The 9,703-nt window shown below is 40.9% G+C and overlaps 2 long non-coding RNA genes across 3 annotated transcripts; both read right to left on the minus strand.

Moving 5' to 3' along the window:
• Positions 1-1,147: 1,147 nt before the first annotated feature.
• On the minus strand, positions 1,148-3,943 carry LOC109705670. Its single transcript, XR_002214838.1, has 3 exons — positions 3,685-3,943; positions 3,179-3,465; positions 1,148-1,201 (listed from the first exon to the last, which is right to left on the minus strand). It is a non-coding gene; the product is annotated as an uncharacterized LOC109705670 (long non-coding RNA).
• Positions 3,944-6,026: 2,083 nt separating this feature from the next.
• Positions 6,027-9,325, minus strand: LOC109705677. 2 transcript variants are annotated; one of them, XR_002214843.1, is made up of 7 exons: positions 9,092-9,325; positions 8,913-9,012; positions 8,631-8,823; positions 8,463-8,558; positions 8,209-8,368; positions 7,655-7,770; positions 6,027-6,198 (listed from the first exon to the last, which is right to left on the minus strand). It is a non-coding gene; the product is annotated as an uncharacterized LOC109705677 (long non-coding RNA). The 2 variants fall into 2 exon arrangements; XR_002214842.1 differs by having other exon boundaries at positions 8,209-8,365; positions 9,092-9,322.
• Positions 9,326-9,703: the final 378 nt, after the last annotated feature.

Raw genomic sequence — 9,703 nt, forward strand, 5'->3', positions numbered from 1 at the left:
ACTAGAGCTAGTGTGAGGCAAATGATCAAAGTGATGTAAATGATGATAACAATGACTTAAGTTAAAGCAAAGTGGACTATAAAGAATGTGTAAAGAGTGAAGAACATGAATGCTAGAGATAGCTAAAGGTAAAGAAATATGAAGAACAATGATTGCTAAAGTTAGCAACATAAAGTGATGAAAAGAACACTAGAGTTAGGGTAATGTCAAGATTGAACTTATAATCCTTTGAGTTAAGGATTCGATCATACTTGCTATCAGTTCCGTGCTCGAGGGCGGTCGCTCCCCCTCGGGCGATGCGCTCCGGAGTTATGCATCACGGGTTGGAGTAAACCCGAAGGACGGTCCTAGAGGGTGAGTTCCTGCGATGATGGACTTAATGTGAAGCAAGCTAATGTGGCGAAACCCCTGGGTTAGCCTTGAGATTAAAGAACAAAGAGTAAAGAATAAAGAACAAAGACAAAGTGTAAAGTGCAAAGAACTAAAGAACTTGCATAATCTGCATATGTTAATGTTGAGCATATTTCTTGCTATTTGTTCAGGCATATTAGCATCATGTTATAGATCGGTTACTATATCCTGCTTATCCTTTCTATTATGCCTGAGTTAGTCCTAGTGGGAAAGTCGGTGATGTTGGGGCCGAACCCACTGGAAACTTTGTTGTAGTTCTCACCCCACTATTTCCACAGAGCCGGGCCCGAGCGAGCCGGCGAGCGACCGCCGTAAAGGTATCGCACCGTAGACAGAATGTCACGACCCATGACCACCCGCCTATTTGGCCGAGGTCGCGGCGCCGCCGACATTGCCGAATGGACAGGGTTTCCCCTGTACTGCGGACAGAGTCTCCCCTGTACATTCAAGGCAACGCAATCCATACAATACGAAGGTTCCAACCAGGAACTGATATCAATCAAGATTGCATAATGGAAGGTATCAAACAACATAAACACATCCTATATTATTACAAACATTCACATTCATACTTTTTACATCACAGTTCTTTTTACATTCTTTTTCATCCAAATGCAATCTAAGTTATTACAAATTTATTTACACGTTGATACATTGTGTTCTTTTCATTAATAACACCCCATACCCCTAAGCTATGTCGACGGGGTACTGCTAACTCTGGTCTCTGGGTAGGGCGCTATCTACGAAGCTACGCCCTTGCCTCGCGCCGCCGCGCCGCTCACGTGCGAACCTGTAACACCCCAAAACAACGTGGGGTGAGAACCAACTCCATGGTTCCCAGTGGGTACGGCCACCCAAAGGAAAAGCTCGACCAATAGGTCAAAGAGAGGCAACCTGCAGGTTAGTTCAATAAACAGATAGATATATATATATCTAAATTATGCAACTAATGAAACCTTGCATTGCCTCACGATATGCAATATGGATATCATGCATTTCTATGCCACTATGCATCTATATAATCCACTATTCACTAGTACGTCCATTGACTCTACATTCCACTGGCTAATCTCAGCTCAAGTCCTTTACCCCTAAGGTTTCTACTTACCTTAGTTCCATTACCAAGCTCAACTTGTTTCTAAGGTCTCTACTACCTTAGTTCTTGCCTTTGCCACTAGCTTTAAAGTTTCTATTACCTTAACAAAGCTAACCATCCGACTCGGTCTTGAGTCAATCATCTGCGGAATACCGCATACATCCAGACTCGAGGTAATGGACGTCTCACATACACCTCAGCCCCAAAATCCACTCGACAGGGATACCCAATCTATAGCTCATAATGCATGCTTTTTCCCAATCACTTAGGCTTTTACCCAATCTTACCGGTTAACACTTGTTAACCCCAATAACTCACAACCCAAAATCCCTTAATAACGGGGGACTCGAACCACCCTAGGGACCGTCTGCTGGACAAGTACGTTAGTCCAAGGGCAAGTACGTTAGCCCATCGTGTGACAACTCCGGAGCTCACTGCCTGGGGGGAGCGACCTCCACCAAGCTAAAAACAGACTATGTGAGTAAGATCCAATCCTCCTCTAGAGGATTCAATAACTGGCCATACCACAATTGAACTCTAACTAGCTCTTTATGCTAGTTTCACAATTTTATTGTTTGATGCTAACCAAATCTCTAGTTAGAATGTCACCAAGTTCACTATTGTTATAGTCCATGCATTCATAGGGTTCTATGTCCACATTCTAAGGTTCACAAGTTCTTACTATTGATAGTAATCCACATTTTCACTCGCACAATGCCAAACACCCTATAATGCATGACTACAAATATAAATATGCTCAAATACCATAAGTGTCCTAACATACATGACACTAGGTTCACACTATACTTATTCAGCCTATGTTCAAGACACTAGGTTTAATGCCACTTGATGTCCAACCTATGTTCTTTGACACTAGGTTTAATGCCACTTGATGTCCAACCTATGTTCTTTGACACTAGGTTAGATGCTACTCGATCTTTCCTAGGTTCACGACACTAGGTTCCCTGTCATTCACGTTCAACCTATGTTCATGACTTTAGGTTCACTGTCGTTCAGACCCGACCTATGTTCTCTAACACTAGGTTCATGTTATTTCTGTTCAACCTATGTTTGACTCATCTGAATCAAGCATATCCTCACAATGCTCATCATGTAATCATGCACTTAGCATTTCTATGACATGCATTATCTACATTATGCTCGTCATGTAATCATGCAACTTAGCTAGCATTTCTATAACATGCATTATCTACTTGCATTCATCGACATGCCTCTATCCATTATGCCCAAATGCATTCTCTTAGCATTAGTTACATGCATCTATTCATCTAGCATTTCATCATGACATGCTTATATGCACTTACTTAGCATTTATCAACATGCATTTATCAGCTTGCATTCATTATCATTCATTTCTATATGAATCTCTCATCCAGCATTTCATAATGTTAACATGCATTTCTACATTATGCTCATCATGTATTCATCTCACACTTTCCTCACATGCTAATATGCATATATCTATTATGCCATAATGCTCATCATGTAATCATGCAATTACTAGCATTACCATAACATGCTTTAGCTACTTGCATTCATTACATGCATTCTTAACTAGCATTACCATAACATACTTTCTATATGCATCATAAGAAATCATATTTTCTTAGACATAAAGACGACCTAGTCGCTTCAGTAAGCACAACCCACCTCGATTCGCGTTCCGATTGCTTGTCGACACTTGCAATCGGCCTCCCGCGGTACCCGGTGCCCGGTTCGGCCCGAACTCGAAATTACTCACCAACCGCGCATCGCTTCGCAGCCCCGGGTAAAAAGGGTCTTCGTTTTGCTGTTACGGTGCTTCAAATCCGTTTCCAGGATTTTACGACGTCGCCTCGGCCCTCCCGGCGGACCCGAAGCCTAAACGTCCGTTTCTTTAATAACTTCGCAACGGCTCGTCGGATTGCCGAACCGTCTTCGCCAACGCGTTTGTTTACCTAACAATTAGGTTTACGGAGGGTTAATTTAGATCAAACCCATCTCCTAGCAAAATTTGCATTTTTGAGCCCTAGGTTTCAAGTATTGTAAAATTCACTAAATTGATCCTAAATTCTAGCATTTTTCTTCTATTTAGCATGCTAGGATTCCATTAAAATCATTTTTAGAGCATAAGGATCAATCCTTAGAGTTCTACCATTAAAGGGTTTGAAGCTCACCTCTCAAAATAGCTCCAACGGAGAGGAAGATGATGATGAAGATGAAAATCCATCTTTAAGCTTACTTTTCCACCAATTTCCTTAATTTTGTGAGAAATCTAGAGAGAGAAAGAGAGCTTTCTCCTTTCCTTTCTCCATGCGTGTGTTGTGGGTGTGTGTGGCATGCGGTTTGAGCAGCCACGGTTGAGAGGAGAAGAAGATAAAAGGGTTTAAGTCCCTTTTTACCATTTTGCCCCTCAACTATGCACTATTCACCTCGGGCAGTTTATTTTTCGTCGGAGCCCTTCTGAATGTCTGTTTGAGCTCAAATTTGACAGGCATACTCGGTTTTACTTAATAAGTCCAAAAAAATTTTAATATTTCAGTTTCGACCCCGTTTGGTCACTGAAAACTGTACCGAACTGCAATCTTTATCAGATAGCTTTCGGATCCTATTTCTCACTCTACAAGTGTCAGAATAATATGAAACTTTAAATCTAGCCTCATAAAAATAATTCTGACATATCTGCCAATTTTCATAATTTTCTGAGACTGTGCATTTTCTGCTAATTTATCAGTCCCGTTTCTAACAGAAAATTCTAAATCTTCTGTTTTCGTTCCGATTTCAGCACAAGTCACTTCTGACTTATACTTTACTTCTCTAAATCCAATAAAAATAGTATCTCATACTATTTTTTTATTTATTTTCACTTTTATATTTGAAATCCAATATGTTACATTCCACCGCAACCTCACCGGAAATATTTAAATACATCGTGACTTCATGATTTTCGAAGTTCGGTACGTTACACAGAAGCCACCAGAGCTTGGTTTATATTTTGTTAGTAGCTACCCTTTTATCATCTTTTGTATTTGATGATTTAAGATGTTAATGTATAAAGCAAAGAAAAGAATGTAAAGCTCATTTTGGGGTAAATGTGATGTAAAAAGATATGATGGAAAGTATGTAAAGAATCCTGAATGTAAACAGATACATGTATGTGATCAAAATGAATCATAGAACTTGTGTAAAGGTTAGTTTCCTATCTTTCACTAATGGCTATTGCTTACCCTCGTGTAAGCCGTTTTTGTATGTTTCCCCTAGTGCACTTCTTTATACTTGAAATGTACATGTGATGAGCCTTGGGCGGATAGGAAAAACTCTGTCCGTTCGGCGTCTGTTTGACGTGCTCGGGCCGGCCCAAATTGGTATCGGTCTCGGGGCGTGACAGTCACATCTGTCAGCAGGTTAAGGCGGAGCGCCGATTTCCAGGGGGAAAACTACAGAGCCTACCTATCCCCGTCTGGAAGTGGGAGGATGTGGCTATGGACTTCGTGGTTGGATTGCCCCAATCGGCGGGTGGCCACGACGCGATCTGGGTAGTGGTGGATCGCTTAACAAAGTTGGCACATTTCTTGCCGATCCACACTACTTGGTCAGGCGACAGGTTGGCGCAGGTATACCTAGATGAGGTCGTGAGGTTACACGGAGTTCCGAAGTCGATCGTGTCGGATCGAGACCCCCAGTTTACTTCACACTTTTGGAAGAACCTGCAAGAAGCTCTTGGCACACGGCTCGAGTTCAGTACAGCATTTCATCCTCAGACCGACGGGCAGTCGGAGCGGACAATTCAGATTTTGGAGGATATGTTGCGAGCATGCGTGATCGACTACAGGGGTAGTTGGAGCGAACACTTACCGATGGCCGAGTTTGCCTATAATAACAGTTACCAGTCGAGCATAAAGATGGCATCGTTCGAGGCTTTGTACGGGCGGAGGTGCCGATCTCCTTTGCACTGGAGTGATGTAGGCGAGCGAGCGGCCATGGGTCCGGATGTGTTGCGAGAGGCGGAGGAGAAAGTCCGCCTTGCTCGCCAGAGATTGCTCACGGTGCAGTCGAGACAAAAGAGTTATGCAGATAAACGCCGTCGAGATTTAGAGTTCGCGATTGGAGATCGCGTGTTCTTGATGGTTTCACCGATGCGAGGTGTGAAACGCTTCAGAGTTCGAGGAAAATTAAGTCCTCGATATATAGGGCCTTACGAAGTGTTGGAACGAATTGGAGCGGTAGCTTATCGGCTCGCATTGCTGCCGAAGCTAGCGGGTGTCCACAATGTGTTCCACGTTTCCAACCTTGGCAAGTGCGTTCATGACCCCGAGCATGTGCTTGTATATGTGTCACGTCCCGCTATCGCCAATTTGGTCGATCCGAGCCCGTACACAGACGCCGAACGAACAGCACCTCCTCTGTTCGTCCAAGGCTAAACCACAACGAGTACATGTATAAAGAAATAAACAATTCCCAGGATCACATTTCAATATACATGGCTTGCTCGAAGGCAAGCAACAAACACAAGTGATAGTAAAGTAACTGAACAATGAAATTCACTGTAATTCAAAACTTTACATAACTGAAACATTTAGTTATTTACATGTTGTATATACATCAAAATGGTAACCACTAAACTCTGGTGTCGGCTAACTAAGCTGCAGGGCCCTTGCCACGATCCTCGGCAACAGCACTCATACTGGAACCTGTAAGGTTAGTGGTGTGAGAACTACGAGAAAGTTCCCAGTGGGTTCGGCCGCCGACCTCGCCGACTCACCCACTAGGTCTAATCAGGCATATGTAGGCAAAGAAAGTAAAGCAGATAGTAACCAACTAGATATGTAACTACTACAATGCCTGTACAAAGCTGAAAGAAAGCAATATATATGAAAACTGTAAATATGCATGCATGCTTTTCATTAACTTTACCCAATCTTTTGGTTAACCCTTTGGTTAACAATTACTCACTGACACTATCCCAAATATCGGGGAGACGCAACCTGCACCCGACGGGACTGTCAACTGGGGGAGACGCAACCTCCTGGTCCAGTACAGATGACTACTCCGGAGCTCATCGTTCAAGGAGGAGCGACCTCACTTGAACCAAACAAATGTGAGTATGATCTGATCCCCCTTTAGAGGATTCAACTGACAAACACTGTCACACTTTACTCTAACTAGCTTTATATGCTAGTTTCACAATTCATATCTCAATACTAACCAAATCTCTAGTCATATGTCACCAGGTTCACTATTGTCATAGTTAGGGGTGGAACTGGGCCGGGTTTGGGTCGGGTAATACTATGCCCAAGCCCGGCCCAAAAGAAAATGTTGGGCTTCGGGTCGGGCTTCTACCCAATTTTTTTTGAAAATTAAGGCCCGACCCAAGCCCAAGCCCAATGCCCAATACCCATCGGGCTTTGTGGAGGCCCATTTTATGCATTTATCATATAATACATAAATACTTTTATTTGTATAAAATTAAAATAAAATGCTTATTTTTAGTTTGATCACATCAAAGAAATTACTATCTAATATCAAATATATTCTAATATGGAACTAAATATTTTGTTAATATATAATATATCCTCATATATATATAAGTATATATCATTAATAACAATATATACTATATATGATATATGATATTATTTATTTCTTTTATAGATAAATAATATATATATATAATTAAATAATTTATTTTGATAATTAATATATCGGGCTTTTGGGTCGGGCTCGGGCCGGGCTTGGACATGCCCAAATAGGCCCAAAATTTCTTCGGGCCTAAATTTTTAAGCCCGGCCCGAACCCAAAGTTATATTTTTAATACCCAAAGCCCGGCCCAAACATGGCCCATCAGGCCGGGCCTTGTTTAGGCCCGGGCCCAGTTCCACCCCTAGTCNTTCATATCTCAATACTAACCAAATCTCTAGTCATATGTCACCAGGTTCACTATTGTCATAGTCCAATGCATTCATAGGGTTAGATATTCACATTCTATGTTCATACATTTACAAGGTTGATACACAATTGCATAATCAATATTCTTTACATACTCTCAATGCCCTATAATGCATGAATTCATTGTAAGTAGACAATTATGCTCAATGAAATATTTTAGACATAAAAAGTGATTCAGAGATTTCGGATAGCACCACCCACCTGTAGTGGTGTCAACAACTAAGATCTCACGTCTCGGAATGTGTCGACAACTAACTCTCGCGACTCAGTATAAATAGAACTAGAACGGCCTCTACCGTAATTAGCGCGTCGTCGACCTGTCGGAAAGTCAATTTAGACTTGCGAGCACGTTTAACTTTCATTTATATAAGATTAAAAGAGATGAAACTGGTGTTATATTCACATTCTATCAAAACTTGCATTTCAACTCCAAGTATCTATGTATATGTATATACTATCATTCATATATACATATCAGCTCAATATTATTTCAGCATTCATGTTTCATGAACAGCTATTCTAAACATAGAACAATTAGTTCTATTATTTGTATTTCCCCGTTATACTAATTGAATCTCAGTTCTTACTTAGCCACAATTATCTCAATTGATTCTCCAATCAGCTCACTTTCAACCTTAACATCAAGGATCTTAATGCTAAAATTTGGGTCCCTGAGCTTCCATATTTACTTTACACTTAGAAAGTATCTTATAGTACTTAGCATGACTTGATTCAAACATAATTACTCTATTTACCTGAATTAGAAGCTTTTCTAAGTTGCTCTCAGCTTTCTAAAGCTTCTTTTCAGCTCGGAACACCAACAGAAGCTCCACCAAAGCTGTAATTTCAGCACTTCTCACTTTGCAGGAATTTCCTTTATATCAGGAATTTCATCACTTTCTTTTCTAATTCCTGCTGCAGTAAATGATCAATTCTCATTACTAAATGATTCTAGTAAGGTAATCAATACAACTTGTTTTACTCAACTCAGCAACTAGACTTAAATTACCTTGATTAATTACTTCATTCCAATTGGTCTCAAACCAGGGCAGCCCCAATATGCCAACTCCACTCAGCCTAGTGCTCTCAAGTTTGCTAATTCCAGCTGCAGGAATTCTTAACTGAGCAATTTCAAGGCAACTAGCTTGACTTTAACCAAATATTAGAACAAAGTTACCTTAATCCAAGGTTCTATCAGGTTGCTCACTGCTTCAAATGGTCCACCCCTGAATTTCGGCAGCACCAACAACACCAATTCATCAAGCTACCAGCTTAATTAGATGCTGTTCCAGTTGTTCAGGAAGTCCAATCAGTAGAAACTCCTTGCTCCAACAGCTTGGACTTCAACTTCAGCAATTCCACCAATTCTTCTATTGTTAGCAGCCCACAAACTTCATCAATTCCTTTTCCTCTTTAAGGTAAGGAGCTTAATTGAAATCAAATACCAATTTAAACTTACCTTAATTAGATACTTCTTCTAATCAACTTTAGCTTTGGAAGCCTTCTTTGCTGCTCCAACAACAAGAAATTTCAGCTCCAACAGTCCAAAAAAACCTAGGCTGCCAATAGCATGAAATCCATATAAACTTCTTTTCCAAGTACTTAACCTATCTATGAATAAATACTAATCAAGTTTACCTTGATTAGATGCTGTTCCAGGTTATTCAACAACTCCAACAGCAACAATTCCCTGCTTGGATCAAGTTTCTTCCTCAGTCCACAAGTCCTCCAAACTGCCAACTTCAACTTCTCAAGCTTTTCCTTAGTTTAGAGAAAAGTAGAAGAAGAAAAGAGATAAAGAAAGAAGGGAAATGAAAACTCTGCCTTTGGACAGGTGTGGGAGGATGTCCTGATACGTGGCCAACCTCAGAGGCATTGGGGATAAGTGATAAGACCAGAAAAATGCAGCTTAACCCCTGAAAATTGCAAAAGTGCATTGCAACCTTCAGATTTACATTTCAGTCCCTGAAACTTACAATTCAGTCCCTGCGCTAAACAACTAGCTGCAGCAGCACTTTGAAGCTTATTTTGCCCATCCAACTCACTTCAAGTCCACTCAAGCACTTTCAAATTACACTAATATACCTCTACAAGTTGTCAAATTAATTTGGAAGCAATTAATTTCCAATTTGGCATTACGTTGATCATTTCGATCAACATTAACTAGGAATTTCAGCATTCCTTGTTGGCAACAGTGATTGGAGGTTTCTGTCACTTCCAATTCACTTCGAGCACTTCCAAAACATGCCA

Source organism: Ananas comosus, unplaced genomic scaffold (genome assembly GCF_001540865.1).
Source record: "Ananas comosus cultivar F153 unplaced genomic scaffold, ASM154086v1, whole genome shotgun sequence".
Taxonomy (NCBI): Eukaryota; Viridiplantae; Streptophyta; class Magnoliopsida; order Poales; family Bromeliaceae; genus Ananas; species Ananas comosus.